The following is a 24,912-nucleotide window of genomic DNA, read 5'->3' on the forward strand; positions in this document are numbered from 1 at the left end:
GTTTCAGTTCAAAAATAAATAAATAAATAAAGGAAGAGATAAATACCTGCCCAAAGTGTTCACGCAACTGGCAGAAAAAAATATGGCTAGTTCTTGTAACAAAAATTTACCAAAATGTAATCATTTCAACTGTGCACACACTGACTGCTCTAACTGGCATGTTATGTAATAAAAGCTTGCAAATATAGCATTATTCACAGGATATATGTTCCAAAAGCACCAGTGGATGCCTGAAACTACAGATAGTACCAAACTGTAAAAATACTGCTTTTTCTATATGTACATCCCTTTGATAAAGTTTACTGTTTAGGCACAGAAAAAACAATACTAACTAATAACAAAACAAAGTACTTATATACCATAATAAAGTTATGTGAATGTGCTCAGTCAGTCAGGCCCAACTCTTTGCAACCCCATGGACTGTAGCCCACCAGGCTCCTCTGTCCATGGAATTCTCCAGGCAAGAATAATGGAGTGGGTAGCCATTCCCTTCTCCAGGGGATGGCTGACTCTTTACAACAAAGGGATCCAACCTGTGGCCCTGCGTCTCCTGCATTGGCAGGCAGATACTTTACCACTGAGCCACTTGGGAGCCAAAAAGTTGGGTGAATCCCACTTCTCCCTCCAAATATCTTGTCCAAATTTAACGTCTTTTCCATCTTCACTAAGCACTTATCACACACGCCTGTGCCATAACTTCTGCAGTTTAAAGCACAACAGCAAAACTAGCACAAATTTCTTTTTACTTCTTTCCACAATTTCATGGAGAGAAATTGTCCTTACCATAGATTTCAGCAATCTCAGCATATGATTTTTTTCTTTCTTTATTAGGTCAGAAACTTTTGCCTTTTCACTTGAAGAAATCACTTTACAGCTCCCCTTTGGCATATCTGACACCAGCATCACTACTCTTGTGCTTTGGGGCCATTATTATTGATAAAGGGAGGGTTATTTGAACACCAGCACTGAGAAACTGCAACAGTTGACCTGATAACCCAGATAGCCTCCAAGTGACTAACTGGTGTGAAGCACTGAACAAAGGGATGGAGCAGGTGGGATGGAGTGGGATGGTGCAAGATTGCATCACTCCAGAAAAAAATGGGTACCATTTAAATCTTACAAATCGTTTATTTGGGGAATTTGGGAATTTCATTTAGTATTTTCAAACTGTGATTGACAAGGGTTAACTGGAACCACAGAAAGTGAAACTGAGGATATGAGGAGTATCTCTGTAACTCCAGTTAAATTCTACAGAGATTGCTACTTTCAATTTTACAATATTTGAGATAAGACAGTGATACAGTAAAGAAAGACTCAAAAACATTTATCTCTTCCCCTCTTCATTTCTTGTGTGGATCTTAAGTTTTAACCTGTGTATGTACTAAGTTATACTAAAACTATCAAACAAGGCATTTTAGCCAGTGGAAAAACCCCAGACTAAGAAGTGAGTAAGTTTTGGATTTCATTCCAAGCCCTGCCACTCTCTAAATGTTTGACCTAACTTGAGAAGTTTCTCTATACTGAGTTTCAGCTTCCTTGTCTATTAAATTAAGATAACAATATCTACCTTATAAAGTGAAGGATCAATGCACACACTCATGTGTAAAATGTAAACAATAGTCATACAACACATACCAGCAAATTGGATTTTTAATCTAGAATATAATATGCATTAATTATATTTTATGGGCTTCCCTCGTAGCTCAGTCAGTAAAGAGTCTGCCAAAATTCAGGAGACCCGGGTTTGATTCCTGGGTCAGAAAGATCCCCTAGAGAAGGAAATGGCAACCCACTCCAGTATTCTTGCCTGGAGAGTCCCATAGACAGAGGAGCCTGGCAGGCAGTCTATGGGACTGACAGTCTATGGGTTTCCACAACTAAGCACACACAGCAGCAATTATATTTTATAGAAATATGTGTGTTTTATTTTTTAATTGAAGCATAATTGATTTACAACGGTTCAGATATACAGCAAAGTGATTCAGTTACACTTGTGGCTCAGCTGGTAAAGAATCTGCCTGCAATGTGGGAGACCTGGGTTCGATCTCTGGGTTGGGAAGATACCCTTGGAAAAGGGAAATGCTCCCCACTCCAGTATTCTGGCCTGGAGAATTCCATGGACTGCTTAGTCCATGGGGTCACAAAGAGTCAGATGTGACTGAGCGACTTTCACTTTCACTTTCATGTATATATAATATATATTCTTTTTCAGATTCTTTTCCATTATAGGTTATTACGAGATATTAAATATAGTTCCCTCTGCTATACAGTAGGTCCTTATTGTTTATTTATTTTATACATAGTAGTGTGGGTATCACTCAATCCAGTGTTCTTGCCTGGAGAATCCCAGGGACGGGGGAGCCTGGTGGGCTGCCGTCTATGGGGTCGCACAGAGTCGGACACGACTGAAGTGACTTAGCAGCAGCAGCAGCAGCAATGTGGGTATCTGTTATCAAGCTCCTAATTTATCCTCCCCGCATTCCCTCTTTGGTAACTGTAAGTTTGTTTTCTATGTCTGTGAATCTATTTATGTTTTTAAATAAGCTCATTTGCATCATTTTGTTTCAGGTTCCACAGGAAATGTGTAAATTTTAAAAGTACATTATTATTAGTCTACTGCAAGGCAAGTAATCACAGCTTCAGTTCAAATTATAGCTTACCCCTCCCACAAAGATAACTGATTTAATAGATAAATTTGTTAGGGTCTTATTGTTCTGCTATGATGTCCTAGGAGCAAATGGTACAGAGGTGGAAAGTGATTCAGAAAAAAAAGGTCCAACTTCTAATTATTGAATTCTAGCATGGCTAGCAAGAGTAGCTTGTTACTCCGACCAACACTACCTGACACCAATTAAACCCTTTCCTTTTTAAAGAATTACGGAATGTGATTGACTCCTTGCTTTTCAACTCTGAAAGATCATTCTGGAGATTTAGTGGCTAGTTGAGTTTACACAAGTATAAACAAGCAAGCTGTAAAAGTGTTTAGGAAAAATATGACAAAATATCCAATGTATTTATTCTCCAAATACTATGGGCAAGGCTCAGTGTCAGTGCTAGCACTATTGAAGAGCTATAACAATGAAGCATATATGAATATTCCCTTAAAAACTTTAGATAATAGGAACTTGAAGACCATTTAGGTATTGCCATTTTTAAAGGCATACTTACAAATTTAGAAATATCAAAAAAGCAGGAGAAAGCAACCGGAAGAAAAATGCATTTTAAAAGATAGAGATAAATACAAGGCATCCATTTGTTAACGAGGCAAAGATAAAATGTTCCAGGAATTCAGAATAAGGAGTATTACTTCCAGCAGGGAGAGCAGAGAAAGGAGGTATCATGGAAAATGTCACCAGGAAGATGGAATTGGAGACAGGAGAGGCAGAATTTGGACTTCAAACACAGGGTAAGCCATGCCTGCAAAAAGAAGGAAGTAACACTGGGAGGTGAACAGAGCATCAGGGACATGGAGAGGTCTTGTGTAGGAAGGATATTGATTCAGGCTTGCTGGCACAGAGGATAAATCAAGAGAATCTGTCAGAAATGGGGTCAGAGAGGTAAACTGAGGATGGATTTGGAGGTTCTCCAGTGCTACACAGAAGGGTCTTATTTTATATCACATACACAACTGACAGAAAGAGGATAATGCAAAGCAAAAATGGACAGGTGTGTTCTTTTACTGTGTCAGCACTAACTGCAAATATCAGAATTATCTTTGATTTCAACGTCACAAAGAAGCAAAACTTTTCCATGCATTTTGGAAAATCATTACAACAAAGGACAGGTGACTTAGCCTGCTTGAAATGTGATCAGGGTAAAGAATTTTGCATTTCATTTTAACTTTTTATTTAGTTTTTTAAACTTCTTAGACACATATTTTTACATTTTTTAATCTGGGGTGAAAAAGTTTTCCAGTATCTTTCTCCATGAAAATGGTGAGATTTTCATACCTGATGTCTATGTGTAAAGAACACAATGTATTCAAAATTGCACTTAGCTTGGAGTGGGCTGTATTGATATGGGAAAGCTTTAAGTTGCAAGTGATAGAAAACTTCAATAAAACTAGCTTAAAAAAAAGTAAATAAGGGGTCAGAAATGGTCCAACCTCCTGCAGCAGCCCCTTGCCTCCACCCCGACCCTCTGCAGGTCTGTGGGTTTGGAGGTGCATGAAACAGGAAGGATAAAACCAGGAGCAATAAGCATCCAAAAAGAAACAGGCAGTAAAAAAAAAAAAAAAAAAAAGTCTGACTGTGGAAAATGCCAACCAGGAGAATGAAATAAAGGGTGAAAAAGAGCCCGATTCTAATAAAGAGCCCTTAGCCCTTCCTTTGTAAGCTGAGTTGGTGACTATTACATACCTGGAGGAAATCATAGGCTCTGTTAGGCAGCCTGTCCTGTAGTACAGATGGTGCATGACTCAGAGGCTTGGAGAGCCACAGGCAAGAATGAGAAAGAATTTGGAAAGGATGGGGGAGAAGGTGAGATGGCTGAAGGAAAAGCAGTTGAGTCATAGTCTGTAGGCAGTTAGCTCCAACCGCACCCCCCGCGCCCCACCCCACCTCCACCTCACCATTACCATTCTAATGAGTTTTGCCATATGCCTTAAATCCTGGTGTTTTCCCTGAAGTTAATAGGGAGACACGCCTACTTCATAAATATACATATCTGTGATGTGACTTTGTTGTAAGACTTTGGAGTTACTTGTTTCTTGTGGGTCTCCTACTACCAGCTTCTTATTGAATGTTGTGTTTTTGACCCAACCTGTAAATTTCTGTCAGCAGGAGAGCTTTACCTATTGCATGGAGAGATCTTCATTATATATTGTGAAGTCAAGAAGGCAGTTTAATGAAGTAAATAAATAAGACCAACAAGGAGCTACTGTATAACACAGGGAACTATATTCAGCATTTTGCAATAACCTATAAGGGAAAGTGAGATATATGAATCTATATATGTATATATATATCTGAATCATGGCACTGTACATCTGAAACTAACATAATATTATAAATCAACTATAATTCAATAAAAAGATTTTAATTAAATTTTTAAAGATGAGTTGGGTACATACTGAAAAACTAGAAAAAAATGAAGAAAACAATCAACTCTTAAACCAAAAAGCCATAAGTGACCCAGGTATATATTTGCATGTTGAGTTTTCCCACGCTTGAGAAGATAACTGAAGTCATGAGCTGGGAGGAGGGGATAGGAGAGAAAAGCAGAGACTAATTAAGGACACAGGAGAAGATGACACTGACAATCTTAAGCTCACAGCAGCAGCTGAGTTGTCCTCACTTCTTCCATTGTGGGGCATCAAGTAAAGAGTGGAAACAGAATAAAAGAATTACTTGCAAAGATAAAAAATAAACAAACATATAAGAATGACTGCATCATATAACTCGAAATCCAAGGCAGACAGTTTCCAAAATTGGTTAATTCAGCAACTCAAAAACATCATCCAAAACCCCAGTGATTTCCCTTTCTGCTCTCTATCCTCAGCATGCCACTGGCCTTAGGACTAATGCCCTTCATGGTGACAAGGTGGCTGACTCAGTTCTAGGCAGCAAATCTCAGTCAGCAAAGCCCAGCTGGAAAAAAGGAGGGCATCAGTCCTGTGTGGCTGCTTTCATGAGCCAGAGAACCTTTACACAAAGCCCCTCAACAGACTTTCCCTCTCATTTCACTGGCTAATTGCCAGGAAGAATTCTATGCCTCTTCTTAAGGCTGCAACCAATCAGGATTAGCTCTGGGTTAATGAATCAGAGGTAAAAACCTAAAAAAATTAGGATCAGGCACCAAGGAAAAGTGAATGGCCTTGGGTTGGCAACCAACTATGCATGCCGTATAGTCTACCACTCCATCCTGGATGACTGTGTATATATAATGTTTAACTTCTCTGAAGCATGACATCCTCATCTGTAAAATAAGGAATTTTATAAGTTCCCTATCTTACTTTTCAATGTCCTGTTAATTATCTTGCATGACATGTTATCTTCCTCTTCCAAATTTTCTTCTCTTTATTTGTATTACTTGCATTGTTGAAATTTAGGAAGTTGGTGGTTTAACACTGCAAAGGCATTTCAGAAAATACTGAGATGAACAGATAATAAAGAGGTAAAAAACATTTGCCATTTATACAGAAAAAGGGTTAATTTTAAATATATTATATTTTTAAAAATTGTATATTTAAATAATATTTAAATATATTTAAATATATTATATTTTTAAAATATTATATATATTATGAGTGACACTTTCACTTTTTATATATATAGATGTGTATATATATACATATGTTATATATATAGCTATTTATGTTGTTGTTGTTTAGTCACTAAGTCGTATCTGACTCTTTTTAACCCCATAAACTGTAGACCCACCAGGCTCCTCTGTCCATGGGATTTACCAGGCTAGATTACTAGCGTGGGTTGTCATCTCCTTCTCCAGGGGATCTTTCCAACTCAGGGATCAAACCCATGTCTCCTGCATCTACTGCATTGGCAGGTGGATCCTTTACCACTAAGCCACCTGGGAAGCTCATATATATGTATATATACATATGAAAGAAAGTCCCTTCAAATTGGAAAGAAAAAGTCAAATTAAAAAATGGATAAGGTTCATAAAGAAACAGATCCTGAAAGAAGAAATACAAATGATTCTGAAGTATATGAAAATGACACAGTTTAGTTATAATGAGAGCAATTCACATTAAAACTGCACTGCAACACAATTTTTTACCTATTAGACTGGGCAAGAGCCAAGTATTTGGTAATGTCTTCTATGGGCAAAACTTCAAGAAAGCAGGAGCTGCATGTGATTCCTATACAATTGGAGATGGAGAGACCTCTCTGGAGGATAAGGAACTGACAGTACTCCACAACACAAATACACATGCTCTCTAAGCCAGTGAAGAGTCACTTGATGCTAAGAGCCAATGCACTGGAAAAGACCCTGAGGCTGGGAAAGACTGAGGACAGGAGGAGAAGAGGGCAACAGAGATGAAATGGTTGGATGGCATCATCAACTCATTGGACATGAATTTAAGCAAACTCCAGGAGATAGTGAAGGACGGGGTCTGGTGTGCTGCAGTCCATTGGGTTGCAAAGAGTCAGACACAATTGAGTGACTGAACAACAACAGCTGAGCCAACAGAATCAATTTTAAAATATTGTCCCATATTGTACCTCTGGTAACAAGATGATGCACTGCAGTTATTTTTAAAACAAAATACTTGATTGAAAAGTAACCATACTCCAATAAAAATTAATAAAAGATTAACAAAATAAAATGCCTCTATCAAAAACAGATATACAACTACAGCTTACATGATTTAAAAACTTTCTGTAGACAGCAAGGAAATGTAAAAAAATTCCAAACTAAGATGCTCTTTAGAAATTGGTAGACTTTTACTTACCACTAACATGAGAAATATCCACTCTAGAATAAAAAAATACTTCTCTCAAGCTAATAAAATCAATAACCCCAAATCATAAATAGACTATTGGACCCTGCTCTAATTCACACACCACATCAACATGGATTGTGAAATTCAAGGAAAACATTGACTTATCAAGATTTGGCTTAAAAATGAAGGTAAAGCCCCTACCCCTGATGATGTTAAAATATTTTTAGGAAAGCTTAATATCTCCACAGTCAAGTGTCTGTTCTTGGTGGTATCAGCAATGTTCAAAAACTTTCACTGGAAAAAAAAAAAAAAACTTCCACTGAGTCTTACTTCTATCCCAATGTACCTTCCTACCTTTGAAAAGTGATACCAAATAAACTAACAAGAATACATGTACTGTGAAAAAAATACTAGAAACATCTAAATATCTGTCAATAGAAGACTGAGTTAAAGAATTAAACATACTGCATGGGTGGTTAAGTCACTAAGTCATGTCTGACTTTTGTGATCCCATGGACCATAGCCTGCCAGGCTCCTCTGTTCATGGAATTCTCCAGGCAAGAATATTGGAGTGGGTTGCCATTTTCTTTTCCAGGGGATCTTCCTGACCCAAGGATCAAACCCAGGTCTCCTGCACTGCAGGCAGATTCTTAACCAACTGAGCTCCCAGCGATTACCTAATATACTGCATACATACAGAGAAATAATATATCTTAGGAAAAGCAAAAAAAGGAAGACTGAGGTGCTAATATACTAAAGTGTGTGTGTGTGTGTGTGTGTGTATCTATATATGGTGAAGATATCTCAAAGACGTACAGTCCAAAAGAATGCACATGGTATGATAATATTTGCTCAAGAAAAGTAGAAAGATAGATACTATTTTTGCTCATGTTTATTTATTTTAATTTTTATTTATTATTTTCGCTCATGAATAGTTTAAAAATGAATCATGTTGATTCCCAGTGTGAAGGAAAATGACAGCTGAGATACAGAGCTAAGAGAAAACTTTTTTCACTGTAAGTTATTTTATATTTTTGAATATTTAGCTATACAGATACATTGCCCATTCAAAGTTAAATAAAATGTTTTAAAGTTATTTTGATAGAGGCCTCATAAAACTAAGTTTGCTTCAATATCTATCTCACAAAATGGAACAATAATCATCATAAGTTGAAAAACACTCCTACAATATAAATTTCTATTCAGGAAAAAGTAGACTTTTTAATTTTAAAAAATACATAAGTAGGGACTTCCTTGGCAGTGCAGCAGTTAAGACTCCATGCTCCCAAGGCAGGCAACCCAGGTTCAATCCCTGGGTCAGGGAACTAGATCCTACATGCTGCAACTAAGATCCGGCCAAATTAATAAATAAAGGCAACAACCAAGAGAATATATAAGTAGATTTTTAAAAAGTATTTGCTCATTGATTATTATTGCCTGTTCCTAAAAATTATGCTTCTGGGGCAGTTGATAGTTTATAACTGTGAGCATCTGGAAATTGATTATGTGTAGAAATCCAAACTTTGGTATCCTGCAATCAGCTGCTGTGGCAATCATGTAGTTCACTCACAAGGAGCCACTTCAGGGCAGGAGACGAGCCAATACATTTCCTTATTTCCTGATTCATCTGTTACAAACCAACAAAATATGACTAGACCCGTGATAAAGATCAACCCTCAGCTTCACCTGTATCATTATGGAGATTGGACTTTCTTTAAAGATGAGAATCAGGACCACAATTTAAGCAAGTGCATGTATCTATTTTGAACACTGGGCAATAAGAAACTTCCATGATTTTAGCTACAGGAAGCTATTTGAGGAAACTATGATAGCAGGAAGACTGTCCAGAATAGTCAGCCACTGCCAGAAATGAAACTCCTCCTTGTACATTTCTGATTGCATACCAGGGATACATTTTTTTGACTGTGCTTCCCATACATCCTTCATATCCTATTTACAAATAAATTCATTTCTATATTATCTACACTGACTTCTTTAGTAATAAACTATGCATAAAACCTACTCAAGAAATAGCAAAACTTTTTAAAAACCAAAAGATAAACATAAAAAGTTTTAATATTTCCTTCCTACACTCCAGCATCATGTACTCCTTGTGGTGCATGCAATCTAACATAGAATATCAAAATATCAAAACTCAGTAATTTTCTCATAATTTTCATACTATGAGAATTTTTGCTTGTGACTACAGTTATAATTAATATCTGTACCTGAACCACCTCCCCCACAAAAAAAGAAAAAGATTTCATGGGACTTCCCTGGAGGTCTAGTGGTTAAGATTTTGCATTTCCAAAGTAGGGGGAAGGGTTCAGTCCCTGGTCTATGAACTAAGATCCGACATGCAGCACAGTTCAGTTCAGTCCAGTTCAGTCGCTCAGTCATGTCCGACTCTTTGCGACCCCATGGACTGCAGCACACCAGGGCTCGCTGTCCATCACCAACTCCCAGAGTCCACCCAAACTCATGTCCATTGAGTTGGTGATGCCACCCAACCATCTCATCCTCTGTCGTCTCCTTCTCCTCCCACCTTCAATCTTTCCCAACATCAGGGTCTTTTCAAATGAGTCAGTTCTTTGCATCAGGTGGCCAAAGTATTGGAGTTCCAGCTTCAGCATCAGTCCTAGCAATGAACACCCAGGACTGATCTCCTTTAGGATGGACTGGTTGGATCTCCTGGCAGTCCAAGGGACTCTCAAGAGTCTTCTCCAATACCACAGTTCAAAAGCATCAATTCTTCTGAGCTCAGCTTTCTTTATAGTTCAACTCTCACATCCATACATGACTACTGGAAAAACCACAGCCTTGACTAGATGGACCTTTGTTGGCAAAGTAATGTCTTTGCTTTTTTAATATGCTGTCTAGGTTGGTCATAACTTTCATCCAAGGGGCAAGCATCTTTTAATTTCATGGCTGCCATCACCATCTGCAGTGATTTTGGAGCCCAAAAAAATAAAGTCTGCCACTGTTTCCACTGTTTCTCCATCTATTTGCTATGAAGTGATGGAATCAGATGCCATGACCTTTGTTTTCTGAATGTTGAGCTTTAAGCCAACCTTTTCACTCTCCTTTTTCACTTTCATCAAGAGGCTCTTTAATTCTTCATTTTCTGGCATAAGGGTGGTGTCATCTGCATATCTGAGGTTATTGATATTTCTCCCAGTAATCCTGATTCCAGCTTGTGTTTCATCCAGCCCAGCATTTTTCATGATGTATTCTGCATATAAGTTTAATAAGCAGAGTGGCAGTATACAGCCTTGACATACTCCTTTTCGTATTTGGAACCAGGTTGTTGTTCCATGCCCAGGTCCAACTGTTGCTTCCTGACCTGCACACAGATTTCTCATGAGGCAGGTAAGGTGGTCTGGTATTCCCATCTCTTTAAGAATTTACAGTTTTTTGTGATCTACCCAGTCAAAGGCTTTGGCAGAGTCAATAAAGGAGAAATAGATGTTTTTCTGGAACTCTCGCTTTTTTGATGATCCATTGGATGTTGGCAATATGACCTCTGGTTCCTCTGCCTTTTCTAAATCCAGCTTGAACATCTGGAAGTTCATGGTTCATGTATAGTTGAAGCCTGGCTTGGAGAATTTAGAGCATTACTTTACTAGCATGTAAATTGAGTGCAATTGTGCAGTAGTTGGAGCATTCTTTGGCATTGCCTTTCTTTGGGATTGGAATGAAAACTGACCTTTTCCAGTCCTGTGGCCAATGCTGAGTTGTCCAAATTTGCTGGCATAATGTGTGTGGCACTTTTACATCATCTTTTAGGATTTGAAATAGCTCAACTGGAATTCCATCACCTCCACTAGTTTTGTTTGTAGTGATGCAGCACAGAGTGACCTAAATTTTTTTTTTAATTCATAAAAAAAAAGATTTCATGATTCTGAACTACACAGAAGGCTGTGTTCTATTTGTTTTGAATGACATGATGATTAAGAACTCATTATTTTCGTCCTTAAGGAGCATGGAACTCAGAAGGGATGTTGCAATCTATCCTTTCATCTAAAATCTACATTACCAGGAACTGACAGCTACCACACATTCAAATGATTTGTAGAGGGAAAATTAAAGGGCATTTCAACAGGAATCTTCAAGAAAAATATGACTGAAGAGGCTAGGTTACACCTTGGGTTTGAATAACAAAGAACTTTTCAACAAATGGAGATGAGCATGGGCAGGTCATGGTAGACTGTGACACTGTTCTACATGGGGAGAAATGCAAAAGCAATATGGCGGAAGGATGTAGAATATTCAAAGGACAAGGAGAGGTGAGCTGGAAGTGTGAACTGGGAGTCAGATTGTGAAGGACCTTGAATTGCTGGCTAAGGATGTTGGTGTTTACTTAACATTCATTAAAAAGCTCTGGAGAAGTTGTGACAGAATTTAAAGAATTCTAAAACAAGAGTTAGGAAGCCCAGTTCTACCTCTACTTACAATTATTTGAGATCAAGAAAATTAATCATTCTAAACCTTATTTTCTTTCCTAGTTGAAAGCTTCTTTCATCTCTAATATTTTATGATTCCTCAAGGACTTATGAGCTTGCTTTGCTGTGAGCTGGAACACGGTTAAAAGTTCAGTTCAGTTCAGTTCAGTCACTCACTCATGTCCAACTCTTCGTGGCCCCATGGACTGCAGCATGCCAGGCCTCCCTGTCCATCACCAACTCCCAGAGTTTACTCAAACCCATGTTCATTGAGTCAGTGATGCCATCCAGCCATCACATCCTCTGTCGTCACCCTCTTTCGTCCCCTTCCGAGAATCCAGTTAACAGTATGAAAAGGTTAAAAGTATATCATGATAATCCAGAGGAGGGTAATGGTGGCCTACACTCAGGAGGTGGCAATGGAAGAAGGCCATGGTGTCCACAACACTGAAAGAATCACTACCCTGCTCTAGGCTCTACTTAAGAAATTTTCCAAATGACACCGGGAAGGAAGAAAGAATATGAGTGGCATTGCCAAGATCATACCCTAGGGCATAATGAGTAATTGCATAATGAGTAACAAGTGGATAGGAGAGAGAAATTCAAAACTTGTTAGCTTACATTACCAAGAGAATTTCAGGACCGTTAACAGAGAGATTGGCATTTTTAAAGGATAATATTTTAGGAGACGGAGGTGAGGACACTTTGCAGCCTTTTGAGTTAAATATGTAGGAGATTGTCCAGGTCAAGCTGTCCAGTAAAAGGACTTCCCTGGTGGTCCAGTGGTTAAGACGCTGTGCTCCCAATGCAGGGGGTCAAGGTTCAATCTTCTTTGGGGAACTAGATCCTGTGTGCCACAGTTAAGACCTGGTCAAGTAAATTTAAAAAGAAAAATAAATAAACTGGGGCAAATTTATTTTTTTAAAAAATATCTACTAAGAAGTTTTTAACTTGACATTGAAATTATAGATCTGAGAGTCATGCCCCCAAAAAGGAAAATTCAAGATGAGAATTATAAGTAAATGTTTTCAAAGACTTCATGAAGACATAGGGAAATACCCAGGAAACTATTCTCAAGTGGAAAAAAAGTAATCTATATATTTTGGTTGCAATGTATTTAAATATATGTTCCTAGACAAAAGGTAAAAACAAAATGATCAATATATTATCATTCAATCAACATTATGAATATATGAGTGAATTTTATCCATTTTTATTCCAGTGTTCTATAATGAACATATGTTATTCTTATAAACAGAAAAGAAAAACAGTAAAAAAGAAAATGCAAAAATAAGAGTGATAATCAAATTTTCTGTTAAACATTGATAAGATTTTTAACATAAATGTCTCTAAAAAAAAGAGGTTTGTTTCAAAAATCCTTCTACTGACTAAAAATCACACTTCACAAAAGTCCAATGGACACAATGCAAGAATCAATTTTCTCAAGACTACTTGGTTCCAGTTATAAACAATAATCTATTTATTCTCACATTCCTAGTAGAATTGGGCACATTCTATCTGTCTTCTTCTATAACAGGGTTCTGTATTCTTTAAAGAGAAACAGAGATATATCAGGACATGGAGAAAATATTTGAGGGAGAAAAGGTAACTCTAAGTGTCAATATAGAAAACTTGGGCTTCAATACAGGACTGCCCTCATTAAAATCACTCCATCACCAAGTATTAAAACAAAGATTTCAATTTTAATGTTACAGTTTAATACATGTTGGCAGCATCTTATTCTCTGGAGAAAAATTATATCAAACATAGGAGGAATTTTAAACTGAAAAAAATAAACACATTTTTATTAAATCTAGAATTAAGTAACCTAATTTGTTGGGTCAGATGTAACAAAAGTATAAAAAACAAAGTAAATATATTGGCTTTGTCTACTCAGAAACTCACATTTGTACTAACATTAACTACAATTAGCCTGGAGCAGTATATAGTAGATAATCAACAAGATACAAGATTCCAGGAATCCTCTGAAATTGGTTAGTATTTTTCCTTCTTAACTATCTTGAAGGGAGCTGTTTTATACCAAGTGGCCTGAGACATTCATTTATCCTAAAGAGAACTCTCCCAGGGCCACTTGGATATAAACATAAACATAATTGATCCATGTGATGTCATGACTAAAGAGACCAGACAGTGAGAGAAGCAAAGGAGAGGTCATTCCTTATGTATCATTTAGGCGGGAGGTAACTCAGGTACCAGTTGCTCATCTGTAATTTCTTCGCCCAATGAGAGTGATCCCTGGGTCATCCTAGACTGCTAATCCCACATCTGAGGCACTAGAGTAATGTCCAGCTGAGTACTGAACCTAGCCTAGAACAGGCCTTCAAAAAGAACTATAGTTGCACCATAATTGACTTTCTAATAGCCTCTGCTTCTGATCTCTCCAGGGTTCTGGAAAACAACATAGCATATGTAAAGGATCACAGGCTTTGAAACTACAAAGACTTGGATTTAAATTCCAATACCACCATGTGACACTTATTATGTGACCTTGGACAAGTCATTTAACCACTTGAACCTGAATTTTTGCATCTGTAGAAATAAGGGGAGGGAATTCCCTGATTGCTCAGTGTTAAAGAATCCGCCTGCCAATGTAGGAGACACAGGTTCAATCCCTGATCCTAGAAGATCCCACATTCCACAGAGCAACTAAGCCCATGCACGTACTACTGAGCACGTACTCTAGAGGCCGAGAGCTGAAACTCCTGAAGCCTGTGCACCCTAGAGCCAGAAGAGAAGAGAAGCCACTGCAATGAGAAGCCTGCACACCCCAACTAGAGAGTAGGCCCCGCTCTCCACGACCAGAGAAAGGTCTGAGCAGCAGCAAAGATGCAGCACAGGCAAAAATTAAAAAACATAATTTCTTTCTTAAATGAGGGGTGAAAATTTTACCACGGGAGATAATCATGAGAATTAATTGAGATAATTATATATTGATACAAATATTATAACTGTATAAACAATGCTTATATACAAAGAAGTCTTGTATTTAGGTTCTCTAAAGAAGCAGAACCAACATGAAAGAGATGATTGATAGATTCTTATATACATACATACATGCATGCATAGTTAGATACATAGATACAAGGATAAATACATAGATATCAATACATAGACAGATAAATACATAGATAGATAAACATATAATCGACAGATATATTCATTGAGAGAGAGAAAGTATGAAGATTATGGAGACCCAGAAGAGCTGATGATATAGTTCAGTTCAGTTCAGTTGCTCAGTTGTGTCCGACTCTTTGTGACCCCATGAATTGCAGCACGCCAGGCCTCCCTGTCCATCACAAACTCCCGGAGTTTACTCAAACTCATGCCCATCGAGTCGGTGATGTCATCTAGCCATCTCATCCTCTGTCATCCCCTTCTCCTCCTGCCCCCAATCCCTCCCAGCATCAGGGTCTTTTCCAATGAGTCAGTTCTTCGCATCAGGTGGCCAAAGTATTGGAGTTCCAGCTTCAGCATCAGTCCTTCCAATGAACACCCAGGACTGATCTCCTTTACGATGGATTGGTTGGATCTTCTTGCAGTCCAAGGGACTCTCAAGAGTCTTCTCCAACACCACAGTTCAAAAGCATCAATTCTTTGGCGCTCAGCTTTCTTCACAGTCCAACTCTCACATCCATACATGACCACTGGAAAAACCACAGCCTTGTCAAGACGGACTTTTGTTGGCAAAGTAATGTCTCTGCTTTTTAATATGCTATCTAGGTTGGTCATAACTTTCCTTCCAAGGAGTAAGCATCTTTTAATTTCATGGCTGCAGTCACCATCTGCAGTGATTTTGGAGCGCAAAAAAATAAAGTCTGACACCGTTTCCACTGTCTCCCCATCTATTTCCCACGAGATGATGGGACCAGATGCCATGATCTTAGTTTTCTGAATGTTGAGCTTTAAGCCAACTTTTTCACTCTCCTCCTTCACTTTCATCAAGAGGCTTTTTAGTTCCTCTTCACTTTCTGCCACAAGGGTGGTGTCATCTGCATATCTGAGGTTATTGATATTTCTCCCGGCAATCTTGATTTCAGCTTGTGCTTCTTCCAGCCCAGCACTTCTCATGATGTACTCTGTATATAAGTCAAATAATCAGGGTGACAATATACAGCCTTGACGTACTCCTTTTCCTATTTGGAGCCAGTCTGTTGTTCCATGTCCAGTTCTAACTGTGATGATATAGTTTCAGTCAAAAAGCCAACAGACTTCAGATTCAGGAAGAGCCAATGTTTCAGTTTGAGTCCAAAGGCAGGAAAAGACTGATGTTCCAGCTCAAGAAGTCAAATAGGAAGAGATCTATCTTAATTGTCAGGATGTCAGCCCTTTTGTTTGATCCAAGACTTCAACTGATTGGATGAGGCCCACCCACCCTGGAAGGACAATCTCCTTTATTCAGTCCAAAGATTCACATGTTAATCTCATCCTGTAATACCTTCTCTCACACACCCAGAATAATGTTTGACCAAATATCTGGGCACCTCATGGCCCAGTCAAGTCAACACATAAAGTTAACCATCACTATAAGATCTTAGTGGTTCACAAGGAGCGTTCATGCTTCTTAGACCAATGGCTACAACAAGCATGATCTGACAGCAATGGCAGACATGCATGAGAACATGCCCATTTCATATACAAGTCATATAAGCATCCATTCACATCACATCTGCTAATGTCTGAGTAGTTCAAGCAAGCCACATGGCAAGCCCAACATTCGCAGAGCTTGGAAATATACCCACCTCTGGTAGGAGAAACTGCAGAGTGACAGAACAAAGGGCTTGAATACAGGGAATAGCAAAAATTGTGGGCAAATGATACAATTTACTATGGTAACCCAGTGCCAGACACATGTTAGATATTCAGTAAATTTTATTTGTATGCCTTTCCCATTTCCTCCATCCCAGTTCCACCTGCTGTTTTCCAAGATTTTTCTCATTCCTCTTTGCAATGTTCTATACTGAATACAAATATAATTTTTTAAAGAATTAAGATAATGCTCTTAATAAGAAAATGCTCATTCACTCTATGGAAAGTTCCATGTACCAGCCAAGATGCTTCCTTAAGTGACCCACAGTATCTGTTAGTTCATGGCCCTGAGAGGCTTTGTAATCAATTAGGAATGTATCATGTGTATAAGTAGTTTACATCCTATTCTTCAATATGCCCTACTTCACACTTGCCTGTTTCAAATTTCACCTGCTGTTATTTTGCTCAATTAACTATGTTTGTTCCACAATTATCTAATCTTTCTAATATGTTCTGGGAGTCTTTAAAGCTCTGTTCTCATCTTTGCCCTGACTAAATAATTTATCATCTGGCACGTCAACAGTCTGGCCTTTCTGCCCAGCTTGTCAGAAACTTCTTTGAAAATATGAACATTTCAAGTCCCAGTGTAGAAGGCATGGATGTTGTACAACTAATTTTGTTGCAAGCTGTGACCTGCATTTTTCCCTTCCTTGTTTTACTAATCTCTCAGCTCATTTTTAAATCCATAATAGAATATTACATCTCACCACAATGCTGCCAGTTTCTTTGTGTACTTCTTTCCGGAACAAATATGAAGATCTTATCAAGATGTCAACAGTCACAGTGAATAACTTAAAGCAACATGAAAACCACTCACAAAGAACTGAAAGTTTCAGGTGGAATTTTAATCTTTAGAAGCCAATGTTTAACGTGAAGATGGGTATTTAACCCTTAAGATACGTTCTTTCAAAGGAAGAACATTATATTTATTGCCTCTTCTAGGATCTCTCAGGGCTTCCCAGGTGGCTCAGTGGTAAAGAATCTGCCTGCCAATGCAGGAGCTGCAGGAGACATGGGTTCTATCCCTGGACTGGGAAGATCCCCTGGAGGAGGATGCGGCAACCCACTCCAGTATTCCTCCATGGAGAGAAGAGCCTGCTGGGTTACAGGCCATGGAACTGCAAAGAGTTGGACATGACTAAGCAACTGAGCATGCACGCTGAATCTACCAGGATGTATAGACGTGCTCAGGCACTTCATTTTATTTTAATTCTCACCACAACCTTACCATATTTTTACTGCTATATCTTGTCTACAGATAAAAGAAATGAGTTAACTACAAGGACTTGACCAGAGTTGTCAGCAAAGATGTGAAACTCCCAATGGTGGATTCCGAAGTCCATCTTTCCTCTAAACCTCACTTAATGCACTTAATAACTCTTTCTCATTTGTTCATCTATGACTTTTAGTGATAAAAATTCTCACCATCCCACAGATATATTGGGCATTATATTTCAAAAATGAATTCAAGCAAGAAGACAGAACATAAGTTGTTTCAAACTATACTCTTCCCATTAAAAAGAATATATGCACATATATGTATATATATACACACACACACACACACACATATATGGCTTCCCTGATGGCTCAGTGGATAAAGAATCTGCCTGCAATGCAGGAGATACAGAAGATGTGGGGTCGATCCCTGGGGGTTAGGAAGATCCCCTGGGGGAGGAAAATGGCAACACATTCCAGTATTCTTTTTTTTTTTTCCATTCCAGTATTCTTGCCTGAAAAATCTACAGACAGAGGAGCCTGGAGGGCTACAGTCCAATGGGTCACAAAGAGTCAGACATAACTGAGTGACTAAGCATGCACACACATATATATATGTGTGTATATATATATACATATATATATATATGTAGTGAAAGTGAAAATTGCTCAGTCCTGTCTGACTCTTTGCAACCCCATGGACTATATAGTCCATGGAATTCTCCAAGCCAGAATACTGGAGTATTCTTATCCCTTCTCCAGGGAATATATATATATTATATATATACACACATATATATATACACATACACACATATAGATATATATATACACACATATAGATATATATATACATATCTATATATATACACATACATATAGATATATATATATACACATATAGATATATATATACACACATATAGATATATATATACACACATACACACATATAGATATATATATACACACATATAGATATATATATACATATCTATATATATACACATACATATAGATATATATATATACATATAGATATATATATACACACATATAGATATATATATATACACACATACACACATATAGATATATATATACACACATATAGATATATATATATACACATACACACATATAGATATATATATACACACATATAGATATATATATACATATCTATATATATACACATACATATAGATATATATATATACACATATAGATATATATATACACACATACACACATATAGATATATATATACACACATATAGATATATATATACATATCTATATATATACACATACATATAGATATTTATATACACATTATATATATATATACCCACATATAGATATTATATTATACACAATACACACTTATAGATAATTACATACAAAAAAAACCAACCATTATAAAAGGACTTGGGTTATATATATCACAACACATATAGGAGTATATATATATACACACATTGAATATATAGTAATTATATAATATACATAAAACATATAGATATATCTATATACACACATATAGATTTATAGATATATATAATAATGACATATACGCATATAGAACTTAATAATATATACAACACTATAGATATTATATATACCCACACATATAGATATATATATACACATACACACATATAGATATATATATACACACACATATAGATATATATACATATATATATATACATACACACATATAGATATATATATACACACATATAGATTTATAGATATATATATATACATACACACATATAGATATATATATATACACACACATATATATACATATATATATATATACACATACACACATATAGATAGATAGATAGATAGATATATACACACATACACACATAGATATATATATACACACATATAGATATATATATATACATATATAGATATATATATATATATACACATACACACATATAGATAGATATATACACATACATATAGATATATATATATACACATATAGATATATATATATACACACACACACACACACATATATATATATATATATACACATATAGATATATAGATATATATATAATGATCTACTATTGGAGTCTTCCCCTCCCAATTTGAAAATCAATCATTTATAATATTAAAATCAGTTCAGGAAAACTATCACCTCGATATCAATCTCCAAATTCATTAGACTATTTCTTGTTTTCACTGTATACTATCTCCAAATATTTTTGGTCAAACATTCTTATGAGTTAAAATTTTTGCATATCTATCTTCAAAGCAAGTTTATTGATTTACACATCATTTACCTTGACTACTTTGATCCACATGTTAACTGTTTCACAAGGCTGATGTTTTTCTTATTTTTTAGAGAACACATATAACTAAAAGTTTTAGTATCTTTTCCTCCACCATTAATTGAGAGGAAGGATAGAGACCAGTGGTAAATTGTAAGCTTCTTGAGGTTCTCAACAGAGTCTTATTTGTCTCTGACTCTGAGAGACTGCATGGCCCAGAGGGCATACCCTATGTCCAAGATCAGTAGCGGCAGCCTTAAGGAGATACCCCACGTCCAAGGTAAGGAGTAGCGACTGCACCCTGCTGGAGCAGCTATGAAGAGATACCCCATGTCCAAGGTAAGAGAAACCCCAGTGAGACAGTAAGTGCTGAGAGAGGGCATCAGAGGGCAGACAGACTGAAACCACAATCACAGAAAACTAACCAATCTAATCACATAGACCACAATCTTGTCTAACTCAGTGAAACTGAGCCATGCCATGTGGGGCCACCAAAGAGAGACAGGTCTTGGTGGAGCGTTCTGACAAAAGGTGGTCCACTGGAGAAAGGAATGGCAAACCACTTCAGTATTCCTGCCTTGAAAACCCCATGAACAGTATGAAAAGGCAAAAATAGAGGAAACTGAAAGATGAACTCTGAAGGTTGTTAGGTGCCCAATATGCTACTGGAGATCAGTGGAGACATAACTCCAAAAAGAATGAAGAGAGGGAGCCAAAGCATAAACACACCCAGTTGTGGATGGGACTGGTGATAGAACTAAGGTCCGATGCTGTAAAGAGCAATATTACATAGGAACCTGAAATGTTAGGTCCATGAATCAAGGCAAATTGGAAGTGGTCAAACAGGAGACGACAAGAGTGAATGCCAACATTTTAGGAATCAGCAAACTAAAATGGACTGGAATGGGTGAATTTAACTCAGATGACCACTATATCTACTACTATGAGCAAGAATCCCTTAGAAGAAATGGAATAGCCATCAGAGTCAACAAAAAAGAGTCCAAAATGCAGTACTTGGAGACAATATCAAAAATGACAGAATGATCTCTGTTCGTTTCCAAGGCATATCATTTAATACCATGGTAATCCAAGTCTATGCCTTGACCGGTAATGCTGAAGAAGCTGAAGTTGAACGGTTCTATGAAGACCTACAAGACCTTTTAGAACTAACACCCAAAAAAGAGATGTCCTTTTCATTATAGGGGACCAGAATGCAAAAGTAGGAAGTCAAGAAAAACCTGGAGTAACAGGCAAATTTGGCCTTGGAGTACAGAATGAAGCAGGGCAAAGGCTAATAGAGTTTTGCCAAGAGAACGCACTGGTCATAGCAAACACCCTCTTCCAACAACACAAGAGAAGACTATACACATGGACATCACCAGATGGCCGAGACCAAAATCAGATTGATTATATTCTTGGCCGCCAAAGATGGAGAAGCTCTATACAGTCAGCAAAAACAAGACCAGGAGCTGACTGTGGCTCAGATCATGAACACCTTACTGCCAAATTCAGACTTAAATTGAAGAGAGTAGGGATATCCTCTAGATCATTTAGGTATGACCTAAATCAAATCCTTTATGATTAACAGTGGAAGTGAGAAATAGATTTAAGGGACTAGATCTGATAGACAGAGTGCCTGATGAACTGTGGACGGAGGTTTGTGATATTGTACAGGAAATAGGGATCAAGACCATTGCCAAGAAAAAGAAATGCAAAAAAAGCAAAATGGCTGTCTGAGGAGGCCTTAAAAATAGCCGTGGAAAGAAGAGAAGTGAAAAGCAAAGGAGAAAAGGAAAGATATACCCATCTGAATGCAGAGTTCCAAAGAATAGCAAGGAGAGATAAGAAAGCCTTCCTCACTGATCAATGCATAGAAATAGAGGAAACAATAGAATGGAAAAGACTAGAGATCTCTTCAAGAAACTCAGAGACATCAAGAGAACATTTCATGCAAAGATGGGCTCAATAAAGGACAGAAATTGTATAGACCTAAAAGAAGCAGAAGATATTAAGAAGAGGTGGCAAGAATACACAGAAGAACTGTACAAAAAAGATGTTCACAACCCAGATAATCACGATGGTGTGATCACTCACCTAGAGCCAGATATGCTGGAATGTGAAGTCAAGTGGGCCTTAGGAAGCATCACTACAAATAAAGCTAGTGGAGGTAATGGAATTCCAGTTGAGCTATTTCAAATCCTAGAAGGTGATGCTGTGAAAGTGCTGCACTCAATATACCAGCAAATTTGGAAAACTCAGCAGTGGCCACAGGACTGGAAAAGGTCAGTTTTCATTCCAATCCCAAAGAAAGGCAATCCCAAAGAATGCTCAAACTACCGCACAATTGCACTCATCTCACACGCCAGTAAAGTAATGCTCAAAATTCTCCAAGCCAGGCTTCAGCAATACATGAACTGTGTACTTTCAGATGTTCAAGCTGGATCTAGAAGAAGCAGAAGAACCAGAGATCATATTGCCAACATCAGCTGGATCATCAAAAAAGCAAGAGTTCCAGAAAAACATCTATTTCTGCTTTATTGACTATGCCAAAGCCTTTGACTGTGTGGATCACAATAAACTGTGGAAAATTCTGAAGGAGATGGGAACACCAGACCACCTGACCTGCCTCTTGAGAAACCTGTATGCAGGTCAGGAAACAACAGTTGGAATTGGACATGGAACAACAGAGTAGTTCCAAACAGGAAAAGGAGTACGTTAAGGCTATATACTGTCACCCTGCTTATTTAACTTATATGCAGAGTACATCATGAGAAATGCTGGGCTGAATGAAACACAAGTTGGAATTAAGATTGCTGGGAGAAATATCAATAACCTCAGATATGCAGATGACACCACACTTATGGCAGAAAGTTAAGAATATCTAAAGATTCTCTTGAGGAAAGTGCAAGAGGAGAGTGAAAAAGTTGGCTTAAAGCTGAACATTCAGAAAACTAAGATCATGGCATCTGGTCCCATCACTTCACAGCAAATAGATGGAGAAACAGTGGAAACAGTGTCAGACTTTATTTTTTGGGGGTTCCAAAATCACTGCAGATGGTGACTGCAGCCTTGAAATTAAAGATGTTTACTCCTTGGAAGAAAATTTATGACCAACCTAGACAGCATATTAAAAGCATAAACATTACTTTGCTGATAAAGGTCTGTCTCATTAGGGCTATGGTTTTTCCATTGGTCATGTATGGATGTGAGAGTTGGACTGTGAAGAAAGCTGAGCTCAGAAGAATTGATGCTTTTGAACTGTGGTGTTGGAGAAGACTCTTGAGAGTCCCTTGGACTGCAAGGAGATCCAACCAGTCCATCCTAAAGGAGATCAGTCCTGAGTGTTCATTGGAAGGTCCGACGTTGAAGCTGAAACTCCAATACTTTGGCCACCTGATGCGAAGAGCTGACTAATTTGAAAAGATCCTGATGCTGGGAAATATTGAAGACAGGAAGAGAAGGGGACGATAGAAGATGAGATGGTTGGGTGGCATCACCTACTCAATGGATATGAGTTTGAGTAGACCCTAGGAGTTGGTGATGGACAGGGAGGCCTGGCGTGCTGTGGTCCATAGGGTCACAAAGAGTCAGACACGATTGAGTGACTGAACTGAACTGAACTGAGAGACTGAGCACAGACCTGGACCATGCCAGGCATGGAATTGAAGCTTGTAAGATTAACAGTGGATGAAAGAGCTGATTTTTTAGGAAAAGATCAGAGCCAAGCCTTTGTTACACTTCTCTGGCTCCAGAAAAATATCTGTTGTCAAGGACATATGAGACCTTACATTCTTTCCCCAAATATGAATTTTCTAATGAAATGAATCTGTCTTGCCACCATAACACTCTAATCTCCACTCTTAAGATAAAATGGTTTATAGGAAGGGGTACTGACCTGAGACTCTGACATTTAATTTCAACCTTTTTACTGTCTTAATTCATGACTTTGCACAGGTCTCTCCATCCCTCTGAATCCCTTTTGTATCAACTATTAGAGGAGCTTGGAATATATAATTATGAATAGCACTGCAGCTACACCCAACTAAATAAGAGGCTGCCTGTAATTATTTTCTTGAAGAGAAGTTATATAGCGTTTTTCAAAGATTTATGTAAATATTTTTTAAAAAATAGTTAATTGAACCAGTCCAATACTGAGAAAAGTTGTTCTTTCTTCGGGGGAATAAGTGTAAATCTATGGCTGATTCATATCAATGTATGACAAAACCCACTGAAATGTTGTGAAGTAATTAGCCTCCAACTAATAAAAAAATTAAAAAAAAAAATAAAAAATAAAAAAGCAGATAAAGCCCAGCGATAAGTAAGGATGTGGCTAGGTCCAAACATGATTACCATCCTTCAGCAACTTCCACGTAAACACAGTGTGTATAGATTCCCAACTCTGTTTCCCCACAAGGCCTACCTTTTTGGTAGAATCTCTAAGGAGAGATAAAGACCGTCAAATTAAGGCTAATGAGTGATGCAATAAGAAACAAGTCATAAATTTCTTTGTGCTGATCTGTTTCTGTTCAAGGAATGATTAAATTACAAAATGCTATTATAGGAAAAGACAAAGAAGGGTGGTGGTTGGGAGAGAGACTTTTTCCTCAAATAGTTGAAAATTCCCGTATTCAAAGAAATAACATTTTATTTATATAATTAAATATATCATGTAATTCCTTCTGCCAAACATACACTGTATCTAAAAATTGTCTCTTGG

This window comes from Cervus canadensis, chromosome 7 (assembly GCF_019320065.1).
Source record: "Cervus canadensis isolate Bull #8, Minnesota chromosome 7, ASM1932006v1, whole genome shotgun sequence".
Taxonomy (NCBI): domain Eukaryota; kingdom Metazoa; phylum Chordata; class Mammalia; order Artiodactyla; family Cervidae; genus Cervus; species Cervus canadensis.